At 41.2% G+C, this 27,737-nt stretch overlaps 1 protein-coding gene across 4 annotated transcripts in view; it reads left to right on the forward strand.

The window, feature by feature from the left end:
- Positions 1-18,200: 18,200 nt before the first annotated feature.
- TMOD3 (tropomodulin 3) overlaps positions 18,201-27,737 on the forward strand; it is an 81,867-nt gene continuing 72,330 nt past the window's right edge. The window contains exon 1 of one of the 4 annotated variants that reach the window (XM_036263894.1): positions 18,201-18,397. The gene's annotated coding sequence lies outside the window, so the exon portion shown is untranslated. Of the gene's footprint in view, positions 18,398-18,987; positions 19,009-19,031; positions 19,053-27,737 lie in introns of those variants that run through there. The other 3 variants (XM_036263903.1, XM_036263926.1, XM_036263918.1) reach the window with 3 other exon arrangements.

Genomic DNA, 27,737 nt, shown 5'->3' on the forward strand with positions numbered 1-27,737 from the left:
GCTCAGTGGTTGAGCATCGACCCATGCACCAAGAGGTTGCCGGTTCAATTCTCAGTCAGGGCACATGCCCAGGTTGTGGGCCTGATCTCAGTGAGGGGCATGCAAGAGGCAGCCAATCGATGTTCTCTCTCATCGATGTGTGTCTCTCTCTCTCCCTCTCCCTTCCTTTCTCTCTAAAATCAATAAAGAGAAAAAAATAAATAAATGAAACAGTGCACATTCAAATAAAACAATAATAATTGTACATTAATCAAGGTTGTCTGATACATGTGACTGCATTATTTTGGCAGATTTTAAAAGCATTTGTTGCTTTTTTTTTTTTAGTATAACAAGATGAAATGTGAATATTCAAGTTAATTATACAGATTTTTGTCTACGTGGCATGATCCATCCAGACATTTGCAAACATCAGGAAAAAAATGTGAATTATCACTTATCCAGGTGTTTGTCATCTCAAGAACAAAAGCTGGGAAAGTACAGCTGAGTGATTGCCTGGCAGCGTCACTGGTCTTGCAGCCGTGCGATGCTGAAATAAGGGAGCAAGTGACAGCAGCCTTTGGCTCAAGCTCATGTCTTCAAATTTTTTTTATTTAATCCTCACCTGAGGATATTTTTCCATTCGTTTTTTAGATAGAGTGATGGGGAGGAAAGGAGGGGGGGGGAGGGAAACAAACATCAAAATGAGAGAGACACATCAATTGGTTGCCTCCCGCACAACCCTGACCAGGGTCAGGGATTGAACCCACAACTCAGGTGCGTGCCCTTGACCAGGAATCGAACCTGAGACCTTTTGGTCCACAGGTCAAGCTCACATCAGTGCCCAAGGCTGTAATTGGTGGTACTCTTGACATGCAAATTATGTCTCCCTCCCTTACTCCCTTCTCCCCTCTCTTCCTTCCAACTCATTCTTTTTTGTCTTTTCTCTGTAATTTTGAGCCTTATAAAGGTGGCATCCCTTGTGCTGGAGCTAAAGAGGTTGCTCACTCTGGCAGAAGGTGGGCCCAATCCAGCATTTGTTTAGAAATTGAGTATCCCAGAGTTGCTTCATAGCAGTAGAACAAGTTAATGGTAAAATAATTCATATATTATTCTAGTTAGCTTGTAGAGCACATGGAAACCGTTTTAGATAGCCTTTATAAAATTTGACTTTTACCTGTTCTTTTAAGTACTCATATCTGTAGCTCTAAAATCCTTTGAAACATCTCATTTTTATTTTATTTTATTTTATTTTATTTTTTCTTTATTGATTTTTAGAAAGAGAGGAAGGGAGAGAGAGAAAAAGAGAAACATCGATGAGAAAACATCAGTTGGCCACCTCCTGCATGCCCTCTACTGGGGATGGGACCCACAACCTGGGCTTGTGCCCTGACCGGGAATCAAACCTGCAACCTCTTGGTGCATGGGTCGATGCTCAGACCCTGAGCCACACCAGCCAGGCGACACATCTCATTTTTAAAAGAATATTTTACATTTTTGAGGGACTAATGAGCAAACATGTTGACATTTTTAGAACCCTAAATATTCTTTAGTTTCTCACTACATCTCTGTCTATACAAAAAAAAAAAAAAAAAAGCACAGTAAATAGTATTTAATGGTTTCCAGTCTGATTTTTCCTTCCCCCTTATTCACTTAGGTGTGGTATGTTGGAGCTAACTCATACAGGCTGACTGATTATTAAATTTTCAAGAATTTTGCAAACTGGTTGTTAAGCACAGCCGTTATTAAAAATTAGAAGACACGTACTCACAATTAAATAAGTTATGTTAAAAACAAAAGTAATATTCAAAAATACATTTTACTATTTCCTGTGCTCTTAAGTCTATTGCATCTGTTGCTGTCTCTGTGGCAGACATACTGTATAATATTGTGCTATTTACATCTCTTCTGAACTCAGAAATTCAGTACTTTTTTTTGGTACATGCCCCTACCAGGAACTGAATCCAGGACTCTCTGGTCTGCAGGCTGATGCTCCAACCACTGAGCCAAACCAGCCAAGGCAGTTCAGTACTTCTAGTAGGTAATTTGAAATTGTCCATGGTGGGAGTATTTATACCAAGGAAATTAGCAAATTTTACAAATCAGGGTTCCCCCCTCTAGGTTACTGGATTATAAACATTCATCAGCAATGTATACAACTTATATTCATATGTTTTGGTTACCATGATGCCAAAGGGAAAAACATTTCTCTTCAGTGTCTTCCAGTCCTATCACTTTATAGTTGTTGCAGATAGAGTTAAGTATTGAGTCACTCGCTTGCCCCTCCAAGTGAGGCTTTTTCCTTTCTTTTTTCTTTCACACTCTTTTTTACCTTCACGTCTAAGAAATCTTGGATTCTACAGTGTTATCTGCAGCCCCAAGGTACTGTAGACTAGGGACGAAAGCAGTTTCTGACAAACCCTGGCAGAAAGCAAGGAAAAAACATCAGAATTGGATAGTGACTGTGCTACAGTTGTTGATAGTATTAAAGCAAGGTAATGGAGTATTATCAAAATTTAGACTGTTTTAGCTTATAAAATAGTTGGGTCACATATAATAGAGTCTATGAAATCAAATATTTATTACTAATCATTTTATCTTAGTATTACCTATGTTTTAAAAGTAGCCCGAAAGGTGACATTTTCATGAATATTTACACATTAAGGATAACTATTAGAGGATAAACTTATATTTGGGAGCCTGTAAATCATTTAATTGGCCAGGACTTCATCTCTCCATCTGCCCACTGTGCACAAGGAGTTCTTTGATGATCATGAGTGTGATGAATCCCTGACCTTTCATCATCGTGGTGCATAATGTATATAAAATATTTTTATATGTATGCATTTTGCCAAATATTATGTTGAGATATTTGGCAACATCTGGACAACTGACTGAAGGGAGATGATCTCTCCCCAGACCACTTCCTTCCCTCTTTAGACTTGCACAGACCCACGTTAAGTGCAGAATCACTCGCCTGGACCTGCAGGCTCATATCACAACGTGGCTCCTAAAAGATGACTTTTAGACAAATTTTGGAAGTCTGGAGATCACATCATTAGTCCAGCACTCCATCTCCCCGGCTTACAGAAGTGTGTAATGGAAGCTGTTTCATTGTCATCGGCATGCTTAATTCCCTTCCTTTCGTCTTGGTAGGGCCTAATGTAAATAAATGTGTGTGTGCATGTGTGTATCGCCAAATACCTGAACATCTAAGTAGTATTTGGCTACATCTGGACCACTGATTGAAGGGGATGCTCTCTTCCCAGCTTCCATGTTCCTTGCCCTTTTTAAAGTTGCCGCAGGCCCAGGTTAGAGTAAAATCACTCCCTGCAGTTTGCATTTTAGGTCACCAACCTCCAAATTTCACAGCATGTGTGGACAGTAACTTTAGGGAATAAATATTAGAAACCTCGAAATCATTTCATTGTTTCGGCACCAAATCTTTCCACGTGCCTAAAGTGTATAATTAGAAGCTATTTCATCCTCATCACACGATTCAGCCCCTTCCTTCCATCTGTGTAGGGTATACTATATATAAATATTTGTACCTAAAGATCACTGAATACTGTAAGGCTGAAGCCGGACAGCTCTTTGGCTAAAGCTGCACAGCTGATTGAAGGGAGATGCCATCTCCCAGCCTCCCTTCCCTTTCCCTCTCAGAGTTGCTGCAGGCCTAGGTTAGCCAGAGAATGACTAACCTGGAGAGCACACAGTTCATCGTACAACAAAAGCCCATCTCCATTTCAAAATTCAAAAATCCCAAATGCCTATACTCCTCAAAACAATTTCCCTAAGGGAAGCCTGGCGCACCCAATCAAAACGACAGCAGCGTCTCCTCCAGACAGAAGCGTGGCTCTGGCAGGGCAGCGTTAGGGAGAACAGGTGCTCTGAGTAACTGCCGTGAGATCCGCTCAGACACTCAAACTTGAAACCGGCAACCGGCGTTAAGCATCAGCAGGCTTTACCTGTAAGCTAGCCCTTTAAATTCACAGACGAGTTTGCAAATATTTCCTTTTTCATGGATATGATGTACTTAGCCCTTTCGTAGGCACCGTGAAGGAGACAGGGAGTACAAGAACTCTGGATTGATAAACTTGATATGTGTTTCTTGAGTTTTGAGGGTAGAGTACCTTTTTGCAAAGTGCGGGTATTTATGGCATCAGCAAAAATGGGCAGGGACAGCAAGTTGTGAATGCTGGGTTCTGCGGTACGTTACCTGTACTCCGTGGAGCTGATTCTGGAATCAGGTTTTAAGTTATGATCCTGAAGCTTCCTTCTTCACGTACAGTAATGATGCAGTAATAGCTACTTTCATTTTAATGAGCAGAGCACTGAGATGAAATGTTTTAGCTCTGTCTTCCAGTAGCAGTTTTTCCTTATTACTCCCCATTTCAAATCTCCCACCACATACCGTGCCATCCTCAAAGCTAAAGGATTGAGACACATGCAAAGAAAAGGTGTGAGGATAATTGGAAGCGTCAGGCTGAGCCCTCGGGATGAAAAATCACATGATCAGCACCTTCTTACCCCCAATAAGCTAGAAAGAAGAAAGTGCCCAGAACCCAGGATGGATTCATTGTTTTCTTGCTACCAACCCTGGATTAGATTGGATTTTGTTTTGTGGTTCAGGTTTAGTAGAGTGGAGAGGCTGAGTGAGGTGGAGAAGGAAGATGGAAATTAAAGGTTTCGATTTGTGTAATGGCAGAAGTAAGCTCTGCTCAGCTTACCTCTTTCCCATCTGCCCATAACATCAATGATTGAACATTCAGTAGATGGATGGCGCCGGAGTTCCACGGTTTAAATTTGGAACCTACCTTTGGTACTGTTCTAGAAAGACCATACCAGAGGATATCCCATTTTTGTGATGCATCATTGATTTGGGGGAGGGTGAAGGAGACTAGACATTTCTCTGATATCTTCCATGGTACATTCTGAGCACATCAGCTTTGCTTGTTGGTATGGTGGAAGGGCACCATATTGACAAATTTAGAGATGGATTCCTAATCCCATCACCAACACTTAGCAGGTGTATGATCATGGGCAATTCATTTCATTGCCTGCCAATTGTAGACTATCTAGGGGGGAGAGCAATGGATTTGGAGTCAAGAACCCTGGACACTTGGCTCCACACTTTCTTAGCCGGGTCACTTTGGGGCAAGCCACTTAGTCTCTCAAGCCTAAGGTTCCTCAGCTATATTATAATGGGAACAATATCTTCACTAACTACCTCACAGAGTTGTGATGAGAATATAATCAGATAGCGAGATGAAAATTCTATACCAGAAAGGACTGTACCGAAGTGGGAGATTATTTTTATTGTCTATTCACTGATGTTTTCCACTGCCTCTTGAATCTGTTGTATTTTCTTCTGACCAGCAATTACATCTTCCACATCTTTATGAGTATGGAAACTGGAATTACTTTATTTTCCACGTAGACGTGGGAGAGGTGGTGGGCGGGGCGGTGGGTGTTATATGCCAGTGATGTGTGTGGTGGGGAGTTTTCCGGAGTCGCTTTGACAGTTCCTTGGGACCTGGTCACGACCCTTGCAGAGAGCCTAAGGCTGGACACAAGAGGGAAGCAAGCAGTGGTGAGGGTCTGGGGCACTGCTGCCCCCTGCCAGCTCTGTCACCACCTGGGGGTGGGGCAGGCTAGGGCCTGAGGTGTGACTCGATGTCTAGGAGAAAAGACTGTCCTTGGGGCTCCAGCAGCTGTGTAACGGGCTAAGCTCTGATAGTGAAGGGGAGAAAGTATCACTTGTGAGATCAGCTCTCCTGGGCAGCAGCTGCCTTGTTATCACCAGCAACCTTAGCCCTGGCCAGTATTATTTTCTGCTAAGAAAGATCTTGAAACACGGCCTTCCAGGATTCTCATACGCCCTTGGAGGCAGGGACTGTCTCATCAACCTTTGTACCTTTAGCAGCATCTAGTAAGGTGCCTTGTACGAAATAGGTGCTTAATAAATGTTGCTTGAATTATCCTCCAGCTCCAAAAAATATGCTCCATTTGCCACCATGTGGTATTTTTGGAAAACAGATATTTGGATAACAGCTGTGTTTGACGTTGGGCAAGACTTCCCATCTATCTTGTCTTCGTTTCATCTGGAAAATGAAGTGAGCATATTAGATGCTCTCTGAGGTCCCTTCCAGCTCCTGAATGTCACGATCTGGAGAGTCTGACTTGTTCCCATTGCAGTTTCATCTCTCTTCACAGGCTTTGTTCAGAGGAAGAGGTCTGAACTTGCCACCAACAGACACAGTTGTCTGTTCCTCCTCAGCAGCTCTTATGTATTCAGAATAGTTCTTGAGGCACGGCCTTTTCTGAAAGGATATTTTAAAATATAGGATATTTTCTCCTCAAAATTGGGGGAGGGAAAGGGAAATGCAAAGAAGAAAAGTGAGCACAGTAAACAGCACGTTTTTTGTAGGCTTTTATTTAAAGTGTATGAGCATGCATGCGTGCGTGTGTGTGTGTGTGTGTATATGTGTATGTGTGTCTGAGCACATGTTGACTGGATAACAGAAAAGCTGATCAGAAGTACATTGTGCAATTGAGAGAAGCTGGCCCAGGACTGAAAATTTCCCATGGATAATCTAAATGAAGGTAGATAGGAATTGGCCATATGGTGAAATGAGATGGATAGAATAATGTGCATTTTAAGACATTTTATTTTAGTAGCAAATGTTGCCAGTGACAATCTTTAGTTAAGAAATAAATTGTTCTGACCTAAAATTTTTATCTCTGCCACTTTGTTATGTTTTTTAAATACAGTTCCACATGGAATAATATTTATAATTTAATTAAACTTTTATCTTAATTCTGGTTCATCTATTCAAGGGGAAAAAATAAGCATTTTTCATTGCACTTAAAAATGTAAAATACTTGCATGCCACCAATCTGTAATATTTTACCAGTTTAGATGCGTATAATGTGTGAGCTTATGTGTACCTGTATTGTTTTAAAGCGAACAAAGGAAAGAATACTTTGTAATCTGTTTAAATTTATATTGGCAACATATATTTGGCTAAGCAGTTATTGGAAAATCTACATTGTTTCTTTTTTCATTCTGAAACTTTTTAATCAAAGGTAGACATTTGATATATTTATTAAGGAATTAATGACTAATTTGCTTTTTAAATGTGAAATTGAACATTGTGAGGGAATTAAATGTGTGATAAAGCAAAATGTATAAAGCGTCAAATACTTTTACCCTGATCCCAATTTGCACAAGTAGATGCCATGTTTGACCCTTTGAAATTCGCCAGCAAGACTTAATGCTAAAGTAAATGTATACTGTTTTAGTTAATCAAAATCTTTTTGCTTTGAAATATATAATCTATTCATTTGTGTCTGAAATGAAATTTCCAAGTGAAAATGTGTACAGACATTAGAAGTGAATAAATTTTCCTTTAAAAATGAAAGTAAAGACATTTAATCTGATTAATTTTTACACACATTGTCTCTGTAAAAATAAATGATTGGCACCATGTTAGATGAATCCACTTGCAGAAAAAACTATGAAGTGCCCTTATTATGAAGATAAGGAGTAGACAGACAATCAAAAGTAGCCAGAGGGAGAAATGAGAACTCATTGTAACAAAAATGCACATATTCAGCTAAACAGTTAAAATTTATAAGAAAAAAATAGAGCAAGAACACAGATACCCAGATGGGTTCAGTGTTTCACCTTGAATTTTTAATATTAATTTTGGATTTAACTTTTTAAAGCTATGCTGGGATAAAAAACCATAAAGATATATTGTAAAGGTTTGCCCTGGAAAAACAAGAAAACACTCTTCCTGCCCTCCTGCTGAACTCTGCTTAACTCTGTGTCACTTAAACTGATGACAAGGTCCAAGAAGGAGCATGTAAGACTATTCTAATTTCTGTTTGCTGTTTGACACCTTATCATGGACAAGGAAGTATAGTAATTATTTTATTTAAAGTATTCTCTTTCAGCCCTGGCCAGTTTGGCTCAGCAGCTGGAGTATCAGTCCTCGGACTGAAGGGTCTCAGGTTTGATTTTTGATCAAGGGCATGTGCCTGGGTTGCAGGTTTGATCCCCAGCCCCAGTCGGGTCATGCAGGGTTATGCAACCGATTGATTTGTCTCTCTTCTCCTTCCTCCCTTCCACTCTATCTAAAATTCCTCATGTGAGTATGGAAAAGTATCCTTAGGTGAGGATTAACAACAACAACAACAAAAAGGGTTTTCTTTCAGTTTATGGAGCTGTAATGAATAGGAATTATAAGTATGAACTTTGGGGTCATGCTTGCCTAGTTCCATTCTCACTTCTGTTAGTTGTGTGAATTTCTGCAAATTACCTAGCCTTGGTTTCTTCATCTGTAAAATGGGAATCATGATCATACTTCACGGTGGTACTGTATGAGGATGAATGTATAAAACACTTAGAACAGTGCTTGGTGTACAGAAGGCACTTAGGTATTACTATCTTAAATTCTAACCTAAATAAGTATCCATGGATCTTAATGCCAACAAAGTTCTCCATTTTATGCTGACAATGTTCGGAATTTAAGCAGGACTGAAGCTTACTCGTTTTTGTGTTTCCTTCTGGCAGACAGGCCCTCCCCTGTGACTCCAAGAATTGAATATAAACAATACAGGCTGACTCAGGAGTTACTCCTGACCCACCCTCTCTTTCACCTCTGCTCCTCATGGCTTCCCCCATGTTTCCACGTGTTTGTACTTGCTCTGCTTCTGGGTGCCTTCCTTTGGATTTGGCAGTCTGGGTTGGATCTGCTGTGGGTTAGACTTGACTCTGCTATGGACCACCCCCTCTCAGTTTGATCATTCAGCCTTTCTCTATGCTATATGAAATGGTGCCCCAGCTGCTAACCCATTTCCCTGGCTTACTGCTCAAGGAGCATGGTCTGATGGTCACAACCTCTAGCAAGTGTCCCACACGTCACAGGACCTCAGCAGGAACTAGATGTATGCGTGCTCGAATGAGGTTGGACTATGCTTTGGGCCCAACCAACCTAAGGAGGGAGATGATATACGAAAATCAGGCAGATGCATGGCTCAAAAGGTGTGTGTCTTAAAGAGTGTTTTTAGATCCTAGACCACTGAATTAAACAATCCTGAGCAAAATTTTAGAAAAGCATATTACCCACTTCAGTGGTTATAAGCACTTAGAAGTGAAGCAGTGATCCCTAAGAGGCAGCACAGATTAACTTAGAATAAGTGATAAGAAATCATGAGAGTTTGGTCAAAACATACTGTATTTGGATTTTAGCAAGATATTTGACAAAGTCTCAAAGCACCCTTGAGACATGTGGGCTGCACAGCAGTGCAGCTAAACAGTAAAATGGCTGATTTACACAGTCTTTTTTGACTCTTGATTATAAGTAAATGAACAGACGAATTTCAACCAGAAGGGCTTAGTAACCACTGCAGGGCTCTTTCTAGGGTGTGTTTTGATTAGCAGTTTACCAGTAATTTGGATGTGATAGTGATAAAATATCTACGAGGTCTCTAGCTGATGGGCACTGCGAGGCCAAAGTATAAGCCTGTATCTACTCAGATAAATTCAATACAAGTAACAATACAGTTGTCTACTTTTAATCCAAAAACTCAACTACTGTGCCCTGGCCAGGTAGTTCAGTTGGTTAGAGTGTTGTTCCCATACACCAAGGTTGTGGGTTTGATCACCAGTCAGAGCACATACAAGAGTCAACCAATGAATGCATAAATAAGTGGAACAACACATCGATGTTTCTCTCTCTCTCTCTTAAAAAAAAATCAACTACAAAAATAGAATGGGAAAAATATGATGTAACTGCCATCTGTATGGATGAGGACTTTGATGTTAACTGAAAGCTAACCGTGAATAAGCAGTAGAATGTGCCTGACTAAAAGCTAAAGTCTTTCTTTCTTTCTTTCTTTCTCTCTCTCTCTTTCTTTCTTTCTTTCTTTCTTTCTTTCTTTCTTTCTTTCTTTCTTTCTTCTTTCTTTCTTTGGCATGGTTAAGTGTAAAGATTATTCTTTAATCAGTAACAGTAAAAGTATGTTATTTAGATTTGTTGTTATTATACAAACATTCATATTCAGATACAGGCAGGCATTCTAGATGTAACCTGAGTGAAAAATCTGATTTATTTGTTGAAATTCTATCAAAGTATAAATGTAATTGGATTAGTAATCATTGTTAATTGTTAAAGATTTATTTTATGTTCAAAATAATTAAAAATTATTAAGAACTTTTAGGTAGATAAATAGGGAAATAAGTTGACAGTTACTGCAAATATAGAGAATGTATTAGCTAGATAACTTAGGAAGAGCATTTTATATATATATATATTAGTTAATAAATATTTATAAAAATTTAAGTAATACAAAGAATAAGCAGAGATTACATCATAACTCTGTTCTTTGTAGAAACCTCTAGTGTACCTAGCATTTACAATTTAAAACCAGAATTTAGCCCGGCCAGTGTGGCTCAGTGGTTGAGTGTCAACCCATGCACCAAGAGGTCACCGGTTCAATTCCTAGTCAGAGTACATGCCCAGGTTGTGGGCCCAATCCCCAGTGAGGGGCATGCAGGAGGCGGCCAGTCGATGTTCTCTCTCATCAATGTTTCTATCTCTCTCTTCCTCTCTCTTCCTCTCTCTCTAAAATCAATAAAAGAAAAAAAAAAGTAATAAAACCCGAATTTAATTCTTATTTAACTCCAAGAACATAGATCTTGTCCATCAACTCATCTCAGTTAAAATTTGACTCTCTATGGTGACTATAGGAGAGCCTAACAGCTGACAGTGTTAGGAAATTATTGTTTGTATACTTGTCCATATTGTAAATATACAATGTTAAACTTTATAATCTTAGCACTAATATTTTAAATAAGGATGTTAAAATAATAATTTAAATTTCGGCATAATACTTTAGATTTATTTGTGGATCCTAGAAGTTTATTTGATAGTGACACTTGTCAGCAACTTCGACATTTGGCGGAAATGTGTATTTAGTGCACCTCCAGTGGAGGCATAATAGGGTATGAAAATATGAGGCATGTCCACATTAATTTCACCTGATGGCATTAGGGAAGTTTGAGTGAGAAACAGGCATTTGAGATGGACAATGAAACATGAGGCTACTAACAGACACAGGTGAGGTGATAGGGAAGGATATTTCAAGCCAGTTTACTCGAATTCTTTTGTATAAAATTGTATGCCCCAGCCACGGTGTTTATCTTCTGATTCCTCCCTCACACGGCTTTTACTAACTTCAATCTTCCAGAATGAAATCCTTACCCTTTCAAGTTTATGTCTTTAGCTTCAGTTTTCTCAGCTCTCCTAATAAAATACATTTTTTAAAAGTACGTAAGTATATCAAGGAAACTATTTCCTAAAGGAAACCTTTGATAACAAGAAAGTTGCTGCTGGCATTAGTTTGCATATGATGAGTTGGTATGACATTGTTTTATGAGTCCCGCTGGCTGTATGTTTAAAGATAACACTAATTAGGGCTTGTAATACATTAAGTAGTTGTTTTATCAATCACTTTCTAACTCAACTCTGAACACTAACAGAGGTGTATTCTGTCCCTTACTCAAATGTTTACCTAATAGTCTCAGATTTGTTCTCTTTGGTATGCTGAATTTAAACTTTTCCATTACTTGAAGTGGGATTAAATGCGTGGGGGAGTGGTGCCATACTGCTTCTATTTCAAAGGATCACCTTTCACTGAATAGGCAATGCAGTATTCAGCTTTTGCTAGGTCAGTCTATAGTCAAAACAAACCTAAATCTCAGTTTACTTCTTGCTCACATTACATGTCAGCACCTGTGTTTGGCTGAGCTCTGATCCATGTGACTTCTCACTCTGGGACCCAAGAGGAAGGTCCAGCCTCTATTTGGGACATGCCCTTCTCTTGGTGAAGGAAGAGAGTAAGCACACAAGTGAGAAACACAATGACTCTGAAAAGCTCCTACTCACGGCTGACATATTGTCACTTACACTCACATTTCATTGGCCTAAGCAAAATTCATGTTTAGTCTTGTGATTACAATATGACAACATTTGTGTGAAGAAAGGACAACCCTGTTACCAGATTATAGCCAAGCCCAAAAATGTCTGCTGGGAGGCACTACAGGTCACATGGCAGTGGGAAGGGCTGTCTTTTCCTTTAGAATTTAGTTAATTTACCTTTTCACTTATTTATGTAAATAGAATGTTCAGGTTTTTCCTTTTATTTTCCTCTTCAAGAATTGTGATTTTCTAACTATAAGCTATTAATGGCGACTCATAAAGTAGAATCCTTTTAAAAGAGAACCATCTCCTCCCAGTCGGTGTGGCTCAGTGGTTGAGCATTGACCCATGCACCAAGAGGTCACCGGTTTGATTCCCAGTCAGGGCACATGCCCAGGTTGTGGGCCCAATCCCCAGTGGGGAACATGCAGGAGGCAGCCAATCGATGTTCTTTCTCATCAATGTTTCTGTCTGTCTCCCTCTCACTTCCTCTCTCTCTAAAATCAATAAAGGAAAAAAAATTTTTTTTAAACAAAAACAAAAAACAACACAAAGTCCTTTTTGAGCTTATGCTAAGTACATAAGCAAGATGATGTTAGATAGTGACAAATGCTAGGAAGCCCAAAAAGTAAGGAAAAGGGAGAAGAATTGGGTAAAGTGATCAGAGAAGGCCTTTCAAAAGTGACATTTGAGCCCTGGCCGGTTTGGCTCAGCGGTTAGAGCGTCCACCTGCGGTCCGGAGAGACCTGGGTTCGGTTCCCACTAAGGGCACGTACCTCGGTTGCAGTTTGTCCCCGGCCCTGATTGGCTGTGCGGGTGGCAGCCACTCGATGTGTCCCTTTCACATCGATGTTTCCTCTCTCTCTCTTCCTATCTCTCCCTCCCACTCTATCTGTACAAAAAATGGAAAAACGTCCTCGGGTGAGGATAAAAAAAAATTTTTTAAAAAGTGACATTTGAGCAGAATCTTCATTAAAATGAGGGCGTGAACCATGAGTATGTGCAAAGAAAGGCATTCTCCTGTGTAGTGCAAAAACCTTGAGGTAGAATACATTGGGCAGGATCGACACACCTCAGGAGCCCAGTGTGGCTGGAGCAGAGTGAGAGAGTGAGGTAGGAAATAAAATAGTCATGTAAGGACTTGTAGGGGTGGTAACTGGGAATTTTATTTGAAATATGATGGGAAGATATGAGTGGTTTGGAGTAGGAGGGTGACATGATCTGATTTGTTTTTATAAGATCATTTTGGCTGCTGGTATAGGGAATAGATTGTAGCAATAGTGAAAGCACCGAGAAAAGTTCTATTTTTTTTTTTTTTACAGTTTTATCAGATACTAGGATATGATTAACACCTCTGGTCCCATATGTGGTATTGAAAGTACATGGGTGTTGGAGATTCATGTTTGTAAGCCTTGTGATTACAGTATGATAACATTTGTGTGAAGAAGGGGGGAAGCACCAAACAACATTATTTTAGAAAAAGGAAATAAAATAAAATTCAAACATTTCTTAAGAAAAACTTAGTATGAATAACTAAAGAAGAATATATATTTAATGTATGCCTTAACCCCATATTGGAAGATTGGGAAGGAAATGTGCAGATTAATTCAATCAGCTACTGACTTGAAAGCCAATTCTGTCTAAAATGCAAAGCAAAAGGAGCCATATTGCAGAGGAAAGTCCTTCTTAAAACAAACCATATCTGGACTCCGGTCAAGATCGCGGTGTAGGTCAACGTGGTATCACCTCCTTCCACAACCACATCAAAATTACAACTAAACTACAGAACAACCATTATTAAGAACCGCCTGAAATCAAGCTGAACTACAACTACGAAATTAAAGAAGCAGCCACATCACTACTGGGAGGAGGGGCGGAGGCTCAGACAGGCTGGTCCCACACCCACGTGTGGCAGATAAAAATCAGGAGGGTACCTCAGCTGTGAAAGTCCTCCATCAGGAGTGAGGGGTTCCTGTCCCACACCAGGCTCCCAGCTCAGGGTTCCAGTACCAGGAAGAGAAGTCCCCATCACTTCTGGCTGTAAAACCAGCGGCTGAGGGAGGCTGAGGCTGTTGGAACCCCAGGCAGTTCCTCTTAAAGGGCCTGTGCATGGACTTACTCGGACTTGCTCCTTCTGGGCTCCAGAATTGGGGAGGTAGCTTGAAAGGCACCAGAGACATGGGGAAGAACTGAATTGTTTGGCACTGGGGTGAGGGCTGGAGGGGCAGCTTTCTCCTGGATAGACTTGCTGTGGAAAGCCATTGTTCCTTTGGTGAGCCCTTCCCTGGGGGAGCAGATGGCCACCATATCTGGGACTCCAGCAACCTGACTCACCCTGGTGATTCCCTGAGGCCCTGCCCCACCCAACCTTGGGGCCCACCCAAGCTTTTTCCAATGTCTTTACCATAGGATTGGCCTGTATTGGATCCTGCTGCAGATTTTCCTAAAATCTCTCAAACAAGCAGCATCTGGTCTCAGTGAGCCCTATACCTCTTGTTAAGTGGCCCCAGGCCTGGCACTAGAAGCAGCCAGCCTTGGTTCACAACTTGGCTTTTCCTGGGCACCTCCAAGCCCAGCACAAGAAGCAGCCACCAGCAGATCACTTTGTAGCTTATGCTAGGTGGCCCTGGGTAGAACACAGGCAGTGGCTAACCTTGCCCCAGAGCCAGCACACCCAGTGGACAACTTCAGACCACATCAAAGCCCCACCACCCAACCACCTCCACAAGTGACACACTCTATGAGTGAATTCAGTGGGTACCAAAGTCCTGCTGAAGTAAATATTGCTCTGTGTGTTGGGCCCCTATACTCCAAGGGAGTCAGAGGCCAGTGGTCAGTTAGCACAGCCAGTCCTTATAGCTGATCAGCCTGAGTAAATCCCTCCCATTGAGGTGCCAACAGCAATCAAGACTCAATTACAACAGAAGGGTGTACAGTCCACACTAGGGGTATACCTTGAGAGCCCAGCTGGGGTGATCAGGGAGGCTGTGCCACTGGACCCTACAGGACACCTACAACAATAGGCCTCCCTACGAAGCCTAGGAGACATAGCAATTCTACCTAATACAAAGAAACACCCACAGGGAAGCAGCCAAAATGAGGAGACAAAGAAATATGTCCCAAGTAAAAGAAGAGAACAAAATTCCAGAAAAAGAACTAAAAACAAAAAAGGAGATAAGCAATCAATCAGATGCAGAGTTCAAAACACTGGTTACAAGGATGCTCAAGGAACTTAGTGAGACCTTCAGGGAACTCAAGGAGAACTCCAAGGAACTTAGTGAGAACATCAACAACATAAAAAAGGACCAGTCATAAATTAAGGATGCACTAACTGAAATAAAGAATAATTTACAGGGAATCAATAGTAGAGTATGTGAAGACATGAAGCAAACCATCGATTTGGAATATAAAGAAGCAAAAAATATCCAATCAGAACAGCAAAAAGAAAAAAGAATCCAAAACAATGAGGACAGAGTAAGGAGCCTCTGGGACAACTTCAAGCATGCCAACATTCACATCATAGGGGTGCCAGAAGGAGAGAAGCGAGAGCAAGAAATTGAAAACCTATTTGAAAAAATGATAGAAAAGTTCCCTAACTTGGTGAAGGAAACAGACATACAAGTCCAGGAAGCACAGAGTCCCAGACAAGATGAACCCAAAGAGCTCCACACCAAGACACATCATCATCAAAATGTCAAAGACAAAGAGAGAATCTTAAAAGCAGCAAGAGAAAAGCGGTAACCTTTTTTACCTACAATGGAGCTCCCATAAGGCTGTCAGCTGATCTCTCAAAAGAAACTTAGCAGGCCAGAAGGGAGTGGCAAGAAATATTTAAAGTGATGAAAAGCAAGGACCTACAACCAAGATTATTCTATCCTACAAAGCTATCTTTGACAATCAATGGACACATAAAGAGTTTCCCAGACAAGAAAAAGCTAAAGGAGTTCATCGCCACCAAACCATTATTATATGAAATGTTGAGGGATCTTCTTAAAGGAGAACAAAAATATGAATAATAAAATGGCAATAAATACATATCTATCAGCCATTGAATCGACAAACAAAATGAGCAAGCAGAACAGAAACAGACTCATGGATATAGAGAACTTTTTGTTGCTTGCCAAATGGGAAAAGGTTGGGGGGATAGGTGAAAAAGATGAAGGAATTAAGAAGAACAAATTGGTTGTTAGACTGATGAACCTCAAAGGGAAGGGGGGAGGGCGGGTGGGAAGAGATAAACCAAAGAACTTCTATGCACATATACATAACCAATGGACACAAACAATAGTGTGGGGAAGGCAGGAGGGGGCAGCATTGGGAAGGAGGGGGTCAATGAGGAGGGACATCTGTAATACATTTAACAATAAAGAGAAGTTTAAAAAAAAAAAGCGAACAAAGCATATATGATGACCATGGTCCCCTGTTTTGCTTGTTCAGGAACTTTATTTTGTCAGTTTCCCTTAGAGTGATGGCCCAGATGTAGCAAGAATTCACAGGAAACTTGCTGGTAAGCCAGAGTACCTATATGTTAAGTTATAAGGCAAAATAGAACTATGAGTCTGGCCAGTGTGTCTCAGTTGGTTGAGTGGCTTCCCACCAGGTCACCCATTGGATTCCAGATCAGGGCACATGCCCAGGTTGTAGGCTCAATCTCCAGTAGGGGGTTGCAGGAGGCAGTCCGTCAGTGTTTCTGTCTCTCCCTCTCCCTTCCTCTCTCTGAAATCAATAAAAACATATGGGGGTGGGTAATTATCAAATGAACGCAGATATTAATTTAATCCAGTCAGAGTACCATCTCCCTGAGCTGCATTAGATAATTTTTTTTCATGTATTTTGGACATGGTCACAGATTATTTTACTTCAAATAATTTGATGAGGTTTAGAAGACACTTGAATCTAATTAACAGTTGAAAGCATACTAGAATTTGAGTCAGGATACCTGTGTTGTATTTCTAGATCTCCAATTACTGGCTGTGTGATCTTGTACAAATTACTTAATTTGCCTGGGTCTTTCTCATCTGTAGACATGGAAGACACTAATACATTTTTTAGGGTTATTTTGAGGATTGGATAGATATTATAAGTGAAGTGCTGGCACACTGGCTGGTGTGGATTAAGTACGCAATAAATATTTGTTGAACCTGAACTCTGTAGGAAGTTGCTCTCAGAAATCTGTTATTTGAGAATAATTCACACTAAGATGCAATGGAAAATAAGACGCAATCGCCACACAACTTAATGGTGATGGTCTTCTAAGAGTATTTGCAATTTAGGAGATTGTTTTTTTTGTTTGTTTTTTGTTTTGCCTTTAAAACTCCAAATCATCAGTTATTTTTGTTGGTAAGATTAGTGAGCACCAGTTGCATGGAATTCCAGGGTGTTTACTTTACTTAGGATACTCCCTGCTCTGAGTGGACGAAGTAGATGCCAGAAGAGGTTTAGCCATTAGTCGTCTCCCACACTGGGTGTAGCTGGAATGTACATCACGAAGGCATTTCAGTTCTCTTCCTGGCTACAATTTTGAAAGAGGCCTGTCAAAGCATTATTCCTAGGAATGGTTTACTCCCGAAGAGCAGGCCAGAAAAATTCCAAGTGAGTGAGAAAATGAATGAATGGAAGTCATCGCTGTTCTCTCGCCTCAGAGCCATGCACAAAAGGCAGCCATGGACGGTCCTCTGAAATATTCCCACTCTCTTCGTCCTCCCCTCCAGACTACCCATCAGGTCCCAGGCCCCTCTTTTGAGCAGCGCCCTCCCACGTTAGCCCAGCTCCACCTCCTGGTGTAGAGCATGAAGCTGTGATGCCAGGAAGGGATGGGGCCGAAACTGCAGGGGAATATAGGTGCCATCGCTGAGACATCATCCCTGGTTTCAGGCCTAAAGAAATCACTAGGGTCATTACACCCTTGAGAGGACATCCTCCTGACTTATGCCTCTCTTGTGCCTTAGCTTTTGTTTACCTATCAGTTTTTCATAACATGTTCAAAGGACTTGATGTCATGTCCTCGCATTAGCTTGTGTGTACTCAAAGGGTACATACAAGTCCTGCCATGAGTGCCTGTTTAGTAAAAGTCAAAGTAAAGACAAAATCTCTACCAAAGAACCTCTAGCTGCTGCTTAGGCCTGGTATCCGCAGCTGCTGCCAATGTCTTGCGGACTGTAAAGACCAGGGTCCTGCGCTAAGTTTCTCCCTCTTCGCTCGGACTACTATTCCCAGCGTGCCCTGCGACCTGGGAGTGCGCAGGCGCGTGGGTGACGGAATGGGAACCAGCCGCACAGACAGCGCGGTCGAGTTGGGGGTGCTGCTGGCGTGCGGATCCGGCAACTCCCTGGGAGGCAGACGTAGGCAGACCAGCGGGTGCTAGGAACCGAGCTGCAGGCAGTCCCCGCGGGTCCGTGAAAGAGTCGGTGGCCTCGGCGGGCGCCGGTCAGGTAAGTCCAGTCTGGTGCTTTCCAGGAAGTCCGTCTGTGGGCGCGGGCAGGGAGTCGCACCGGCCATGGTGGCTGAAGAGGGAGAGGTTGCTGCCTTCCAGCCGCCAGCTCGGGTCTCGTTCCCTATGGGTCCTTTTCAGGGAGCGGGGACGCTGAGGGCTGCTTCGGGGCGACAGGGCCTGGGTGGGGGCCGTGGGGCGCGCTGGGCGTCGCCTGGGGTGGAGGCGCGCGAACCTTAAGTTGATGAATCACTTGGGGGCCCGGCCTCCCCGGGTTTGGGACCGGCCCCCTCCCCTCCGCCGCAGCCCGCGCCCGCTGCGAGCTCGCGGTGTCCCCCGCCTCTTCCACCCCAGCCAGGCGTGTCTCGGGGGACGATCGTCTTAAAAGGGTTTTCTCACCAATACTTCTTCAAAGGCTTTTCTGCTTGTTGCAAGTCGGAAGGAAAAAAAAAAACCCTTAGGGCACACCCTTTCTTTTTTTTTTTTTAATTGAAATCTGGCTTGTCTTGCATTCGCCGTTTTGATCTATCTGCTCTGTCTTAGAATAAATTCCTAGCTCCCGTGCAGCACAGCCGGATACAGCTGTGAAGTTTGTGCATCGGTTTCTTTTGAGTACGTGACTGGATCGTTATATTTTTGCCTCCGGAGGTTGGTTGGTATGTTTCCTCTGCAAGCCTGCATTCTGATTAGAAACAAATGAGAAACAGCCGCAGGTTTTTTGGGTTTTGTTGTTGTTTTATGTTTAGTTAAGACTCGAGTTTCCAACTTGCCCTTGGCTTGTCTTAAAACCAAAAGTCATCTGGTAATGAACACTGCTGTAAAACTTATCGCAGGAGGTCATACTTGAACAGGAAATAAGCCTGTGGAGATTTAAATTAGTTATGTGCAGTCTCCCTTGGTTTGTAACATTTTCATGCAGCTCATGTTTCTTTTTCTGAGAATCCTTTAGATTCTTTTTTTGGCAGATTAAACTGATTAATTAATTGGTTTGTCAAAAAAAAAAAAAAAAAAAAGCTTAGAAAAATAGTTTTGTCCAGCTCATTTACTTGTGCTAGTCTCTTCCTAGTCCCAGGCACGTTTTACCGTATCACTTCTTTGAGAGTCCTCTGTCGTTTTATTATAATACTTAGAATCCCCTTTCTAACACATTCCTACAAAAGGAACAAAAAGGGAATTAAAATGTCAGATCCAATATATTCTGACTCTTTCAGCTTGCTTACTTTTGAACCTCTCAGGATTTCTAGCATGCTCATCTTTAAAATGAGGTTGTTGGACCAGCTCTAAACATTTGATTTTGTAAAAAATATGTCTTTATTGATTTTTTTTTTTTAGAGAGAGAGGAAGGGTGAGAGATATAGAAACATCAATGTGAGAGAGAAACATTGATCAGCTGCTTCTTGCACACCCCCCACTGAAGATTGAGCTTGAAAACGGGCAAATTCCCTGACCCGGAATCCAGCCGGGACCTCGAAGTCCATGGGACGATGCTCAAGCCACTGAGCCACACCAGCTGGGCAAACACACCTCCGATTTTTAAAAATTCTTTATTCATCCAGGAAACATTGGCCACATGTGTCATTGTAACTCCATGCTAGGCATGAAGGAACAAAAATGAGTTCTGGAGGCTGTTACTAACCTGCTCGATTTCTTTTAATCGTATTTTTATGACTAATTCCAAAATTTTGTTACAAACCCTTCAGGCCAAATCACTCTGTAATTAGCTTCACCTGAAGTTAAATATATAAGGGTCAAATCCCATTAAATGATCAGTTTCACTCTAATCAGATTTTTCAAGTCTCAGCTACAGGTTCATTTAAATAAAACAAAGGTTCTGTACAACAGAAAGGACTTGAATGGTGTACGAAGGTGCTTCTCAAACTTTAACATGCACAAATCACCCAGAATCTTGAAGGTTTGAAGTGGGGCCCTAGAACCTGCATGTCAGATAGGGAATGCCATAGTTGCTATCATAGACCACACTGAGGACCAAGTGTTGGGAGATGCTTTAAGGTGTTTATAATGATAGTTTAAAGATAGGTGCTGATAGCTGTGATAATAGATGCATGGTGATGGCTTTTTCCAAGTCTCATTTCAAAAATAATCCTGTTAACTCTAACAAAAATAACTGCTTTCACAAGTTTTTTTGTTTTTGTTTGTTTTTCCCTACTCTTTCTCCTTCCCTTTTTTCTCTGTGCTGAATCCTTTTAGTGTTTTCTCCTCTCTTCCACCCTCAACTGTTTTCATTTACATTAATTGAATAGTTCATTGATTCAACTTGTGTTTTGACTCATCCTGTACAAGGCACTGTCTTAGGCTCATGGTAAATACAGACATTAAGACACAGTTTTTGTCTGGGAACTTACTCTCTTTGAGATTAGGCATGTGTACTTGTTTATAGGTCAGAGCACTGTAAGAGCCATCTGTGGGGAATAAAAACATGCAGTTCATAGAGAGAGATCTTTTACAGTTGTGGGGATGGGAAACAAATGAAGTCATCTTTTTTCCACTCACTGGTCATCTCTGTCTTCCCAGGCTATACTGTGCTGTTTCAGTGTATATGCCATATCTATAATAGAATACAGTACAATTTTGTAAACTTACTTATTTGGAACCTGGGGTGAGATGGGTATATGAGAATTGATTAGATCTGAACAATATCATAGGGAGGGTGAGAGGTGGTAGGGATAAAAAATATATACCTGGATAGAGACCAACAGAGGGAGGGGAAAGATGAAGACGAAGAAAGAGGAGGACCCAGTAAAATAGGAGGAAAGGGCTCAGTAGGTTTTCAGGTGTGGGTCTGATGTACATTGCTCGTTATTTAGGCTGTGTTATCAACTTTTAAAGATCAAATTAACTGGCAGACTTTCTTCATGCTTTTCAGGTCCCCTTAAATTTAAAAATTATGGGCTCGCCCTGGCTGGTTTTGCTCAGTGGTTGGAGTGTTGGCCTGCGGACCAGAGAGTCCTGGGTTCGGTTCCCGCTAGGGGCACGTACCAAAAAAAAAAAAAAAAATTATGGGCTCCCTTAATTAAAATAATTGAGGAGGGCATTGTTCTCTAGGTTATTATAGTGGCTTTCTGTCATAGACCTTTCTTGCTGACATTTGATTTACATGCCTTATTATCATTCAGTTTTATCTCAAACCTCTAAAATCACAACTATAAAATTGTATAGAAAAACAGTAAATTCTACTGGACCTGTAACAGTCCATTGGGTACATATATTGAAATCCTAAAGAATCAGCCCTGGCCGGTTTTCTCAGTGGTTAGAGCGCTGTCCTGTGGACCAGAGAATCCTGGGTTCTGTTCCCGCTAAGGGCACGTACCTTGGTTGCAGTTTGTCCCCAGCCCCGGCTGGGGTTATGTGAGTGGCGACCAGTCGATGTGTCTCTCTCACATTGATATTTCTCTCTCTCTCCATCCCTCTCTCCCTCCCACTCAATCTGAAGATAAATGCAAAAAAAAATGTCCTCAGGTGAGGATAAAAATAAATAAATAAAAGAAAAATCAAACATGGACACATACTTATATCTATCTACTCATATGTGTGTGTAATCCATTACGTAGTTTCTTTGTAATAATGAAGGAATAGAGACGAGAATAATAAAAAATGGCAAAAAATTGAAAATGTATGTGTAGCAATGTAGATTGCATTTGAAACAAAATCATTAACCTATGCCTTGAAGCAGAGTCCAACTTGTATTTTTTATGAGGTGTAATTAACATTCAGTAAAATGCACATATCTTGAGTGTCTAGTTCAAGGAGTTCTGATAATTGTATTCAATGTAACCTACCAAAACAAGCTAGAAAACATTTTTATCACCATAGAAAGTTCCCTCATGTCCCTTTCCAGCCATGTCCCTCACCCACCCTCCTCCAAAGACAACCACTTTGACTCAGTATTTCTGACACCATAGATTTGTTTTGCCTAGTCGTGGACTTCATTCACTTAAGTGGAATCATATAGTAGTTTGTGCTTTTTTGTGTCTGGCTTCTTTCATGTAACATTGTTTTTGAGATTTATATGTGTTTTATGTATCAGTGGTATTTTTTTGTTTGTTTGTTTTGTTAATCCTTATCTAAGGATATTTTTGCCTTGATTTTTTAGATAGAGTATAAGGTGGGGGTGGAGAGAAACATCATGTGAGATATATCAATTGGTTGCCTCCCAAATGACCCTGCCTGGGGACTGAGGCCAGGAATCAAACCTGCAACCCAAGTACATGCCCTTGAGCGGGAATCAAACCCTTGATCCTTCCATCATTGGTCCAATGCTTTAACACTGAGCCAAACCAGCCAGGGCTTGGTTTTTTGGGTTTTTTTTTAATCACTGAATAATACTCTGTTGTATGAATATACTCCAATTTATCTATTTCCTTCTTGACTGATACTTGGGTTATTTCCAAGTTGGGCTCTTATGAATAAGGTTGTTATGAACATTCTCTTACAAGTCTCTTATGGATATATGTTTTCATTTTGTTTGATAAATATCTAGAAGTGGGATTACTGAGTCTTCAGGTAGATGTATGTTTAACTTTATTTAAAAACTGCCAAAGTGGCCTGGCCGGTGTGCCTCAGTGGTTGAGTGTTGACCCATGCACCAAGGGGATCACTGGCTCGATTCCCGGTCAAGGCACATGCCTGGGTTGTGGGCCAAATCCCCTTGAGGGGGCATGTAGGAGGCGGCCAGTCAATGTTCTCTCATCAATGTTTCGATCTCTCCCTCTCCCTTTCCTCTCTCTCTAAAATCAATAAAGAAAAAATATTAAAAAACAAAAACAAAAGCCAGAGTGGCTTATATATGAGTTCCAGTTGCTCCACATTGTTTTTGTGTTTTGTTTTTGTTATTGTTGTTGTTTTTCTCACTTGAGGATATGTTTCCATTGGTTTTAGAGAGGAAGGGAGAGAAAGAAACATCTATTGATTGCCAATTGTATGTGCCACGGCCTGGGATTGAACCTGAAACTTTAGTATGTGCCCTGACTGGGAGTTGAACCTGAAAGAAACCTTTTGGTGTACAGGGCAACGCTTCAACGAACTGAACCACCTGGCCAGGGCTTTTTTTTGCTCCACATTTTTAATGTCACCAGTTTTTAGTGTTGTCAGACATTTTTATTGTAGCCACAATAGAAGATGTAAAATGGTACCTTATTACAGTTTTAATTTGCCTATTCTAGACATTTTATATAAATGAAATCATACAATATGTAGCTTTTTGTGACTGTCTTCTTACGCCCTTATACACTTAACAAAGTTCATTTGAGAATCACTGAAATGCAAGCAAAATTCCTTCACAGGTGTGTACACTTTTTTACCTGTAAAGATACATACTCCCTCGGTACATACACTCAAACACCTACACATACTTACTAAAGAAAGAACACAAACACACCAAGACAAACTTACAAACTAAGGTAACTGATGCACAGAGATAACAGTTTCATATCTGGGTAAATCTAAACACTGCTGTCAGTACATACAAGTGAACACAGTTCCTGAATTGTGTGGGAGAAAATGAGGGATAGGTGGACAAGAGTGAATGAGGGCATGATCGCAAGTTGAAGTTATTTAAAGTGTTTTCTGGTGTTTAAGGCAGTTCATTCCTAGAACTTTTAGTTAACTTTTTTTAACCAGTAGCAGTTGTCTAATAGGTATACATTTAATATGTATATAGACTTTATATATATATATATATATATATATATATATATATATATATATATATAGACTTATAGGTAGTCTTTTAGCCTATTGCATAGAGCAAGCCCTTTGAACAGGATATTATTATTTATTATTATTTTTTATCCTCACCCGAGGACATTTTTGCATTTATCTTCAGATAGAGCGGGAGGGAGAGAGAGAGAAACATCGATATGAGAGAGACACAGCGAGTGGTTGCCACCCACATGCCTTCAACTGGGGCCAGGGCAAACTGCAACCGAGGTATGTGCCCTTAGCTTAGCGGGAACCGAACCCAGGACTCTCCAGTCCGTGGGCCGACACTCTAACCGTTGAGCCAAACTGGCCAGGGCTGAACAGGATATTATTAATCATAATTATAAAGTAAGATATTTTGGAAATTATCACCAAAACATATTTTCTCTCCCTGGGTTATCATTTTAATGAGGAATTGTTAAAGACTATTTACTTGAGCCCTGGCCAGTTTGGCTCAGTGGTTGGAGTGTCCGCCTGAGGGCCGAAGGGTCTTGGGTTGGATTCCTGGTAAAGGGCACATACCTGGGTTGCAGATTCGATCCCCACCCCCTGGTTGGGGTCATGCGGGAGGATATCTCTCTCTCACATCTATATTTCTCTTTTTCTCCCCCTCTCTTCCACTCTATCTAAAAATCAATGGAAAAATATCCTTGGGTGAAGATTAACATCAGCAATAAAAAGAATATTTACTTGATATGCATACCAGTGAAAAGAAGGGAGGCCCCTCAAATGTATACATTTGAGCCTGACATCTGTTCCAGCACCCCTTACCCTGGGGCAAACATGGCAAGATTTGATTAACACTAAGATTTATTTTTGTCCATGGTGGATTCAAGTTAGTATTCTTAAATACTGCCCTTTTTTTCCTCTCTCTTTAATATGGTCACTGGGGTGCTATGGCAGGAAAGTGGGAGTGGGTGGGATGGGTTGGGGATATGAGTAAGGAAGTTTGATTCGATTGGGAAATATCAATAATAATGTGATTGTTTGAAAGTCAAGGCTCTCTACCCAATCCTACCTCCTATTTTTCTGCTGTTTGTCTCTAAGATTTACTATTTCTTAGAGAAAATCACAGAAATATGCACAGAAATGGACCACAACAGATTTGCATATTTTTACCTCTGCAAGGCAGTTGGTGCAGGTTGGCCCTTTTTTTTAGTCATCAACACACCTTCTACACCTGCCTCTAGTTTCTTGAGCCCCCATTGTTACTCCTCCTTATCAAATCATGTCACAACCTACTCTCCTAAGACATAGGAAAGCATCCCAAGTGAACTCCTGGGTATAGTTTGCTCTCCACCAGAGAATAGCACTTGTCCCTGCTTTCAGCCCCTTAGCCTTCCCTCCTGCTAGGGCTCTTCTTTTTCCATGGCCACAACCTTACTTCTAGCCTATCCCTTCTTTTGAGTAGGACACCTCTTCATAGAAATGTTTGAACTTGTCACTGAAAGATTTGAACATGCCGGAGGCAGAAAAGCATGGAGCTGTATTTACGTCCTTGGCTATAATACCAGGTGTGCGAGAATCGCTCCTTCCCCTTCACTTTTCATCTTCTTTCCCTGGCTCCTTTCCCATGTACTTTGATCTGTTTGCTTAGTATATGCTTCTTCCCAACTCTTTCTAGCTAAATGTTTCCTTCCCTGACCACCCACATTGATCTCTGAACTTTTTTTTTTTTTCAATTTTTATTAATTTATTTTTGTTACAGATGTTTCTCCCCACACACACACCCTCCTCCCCATCCTGCCCCTGCAGCATTGTTGTTTATGTCCATTGGTTATGCATACATGCATATGATTTCTGAACTTCTGTAGCACTAATTTCAGTACCATTTAAAAAATATATATGTTCTTATTGATTTTTTATTTTTATTTATTTATTTTTTGTGGTATGTGCCCCTAGCAGGAACCAAACCCGGGACTCTTTGGTCTGCAGGCCAACGCTCAACCGCTGAGCCAAACTGGCTGGGGCTCTTATTGACTTTTTAGAGAGAGAGAAACATTGACGTGAGAAAGAAACATCCATCGGGTACCTCCAGCATGCCCCCTACTTGGGGATCAAGCCCAAAACCCAGGCATGTGCCCTGATGGGGAATCGAACCAAGACCTCTCAGTCCATAGGATGATGCTCAGTCCACTGAACCACACCAGCTGGGCTTTAGTACCATTTTTGTCAGTTAATTATATATTGCCTTGATTTTATTTTTCTTTAAGTTTTATGTGCCTGTCTCATTTTCCCAGATAGAGTGTTTGTCAAGATTCTTAGCTCTCGGAACACAAACCCACTTAGGCTGGCCTGCTGGAAGGGATGGTGCCAGGGCTGGCAGGCACTGGGAAAGTCCCTGTTCTCCTTCCTCCGTCTTTGTCCTGCATGCACTCTCTTCAGCTTCTTTCTGTGCTTCTCTGCTGCCTTGTAGAACATTAATTTGATTATCTTGATTACTGAGTTTTTGTTGCGTTCTCTAATCTTGCACTTGAGACAAGTGCCTCCCTCCCTCATCCCCCCTCCCCCTCCCCCTCGCCCTACTCCTTTCTCTTCTTTACAGACTGGCTTTCTCATGGCTTCTGCTTTCCCCCTTAGCTTCAGCTTAAATGTGACTTTGGCTTGCTGTTATGCTGCCTCCAGACTGGATGATATATGATGTCTCAACTGAGGTTTTGCTTCCCAGCTGTCTAGATTCCTGGAGAATTGAATTTTATCTATCTTGCTTGGGTTGGGGGTAACCCTGTACCAGACATTGTGAGGGAGGGGTCATTATCATTGTGTGGTTGCTTAGGCTGTATACTTCACAGGGCTTGTGGTAAGGGTGGTCTCAGACAAGGGGATTTAGGGTTGGTCATCCCCAAACATGCTTGCTTTGGTACCGGAGGTCGGGTATTGTTTTTGTATCTGCACTGCATCTAGCAGATTAACAGCTAAAAAGTAGGTGTGTGTTCCTTATTTAGTATCTGTTTATTGCTGTGACTCTCTGACCATTTGACCATTAGAATGAACTTTTGGGCATAATAGGCAAGTCAGAGCCATATATATGTGTGTGTGTGTGTGTGTGTATATATATAGTTATTTTATTTTTTTTAATCAGTCCTCACCAGAGGACATGCCCTTCATTTATTTTAAGAGAGACAGAGAAACAGCAATGTGAGAAACATTGATCACCTGCCCCCTGCACACACCCCAACCAGGGATCAAACCTGCTATACTTTGGTGTACAGGAATATGCTGCAACTATGTGAGCCACCCGACCAGGGCAACAATATTTTTAATATTTAAAATAAATTATTAAAATTTGTTTTATCATAATTTGAAAGACTTAAAATTTTAAAGTAAATTAAATATATTTTAAACATATTTTCTAGTTCAGCAAGAAGGGAAGGGTAGCCTGGCTGGTGTGGCTCAGTGGATTGAGCATCGTCCCATGCCGGTTCCATTCCTGGTCAGGGTACATGCCCAGGTTTTGGGCTTGATCCCCAGTGTGGGGTGTGCAGGAGGCAGCTGATCAGTGCTTCTCTCTCATTGATATTTCTGTCTCTTTCTCCTCTCCTTTCCTCTCTATCTAAAAAAATCAATAGTCCAGCCAGTGTGGCTCAGTGGTTGAGCGTCGACCCATGCACCAAGAGGTCGCC

This window comes from Molossus molossus, unplaced genomic scaffold, assembly GCF_014108415.1.
Source record: "Molossus molossus isolate mMolMol1 unplaced genomic scaffold, mMolMol1.p scaffold_m16_p_1, whole genome shotgun sequence".
Lineage (NCBI taxonomy): Eukaryota > Metazoa > Chordata > Mammalia > Chiroptera > Molossidae > Molossus > Molossus molossus.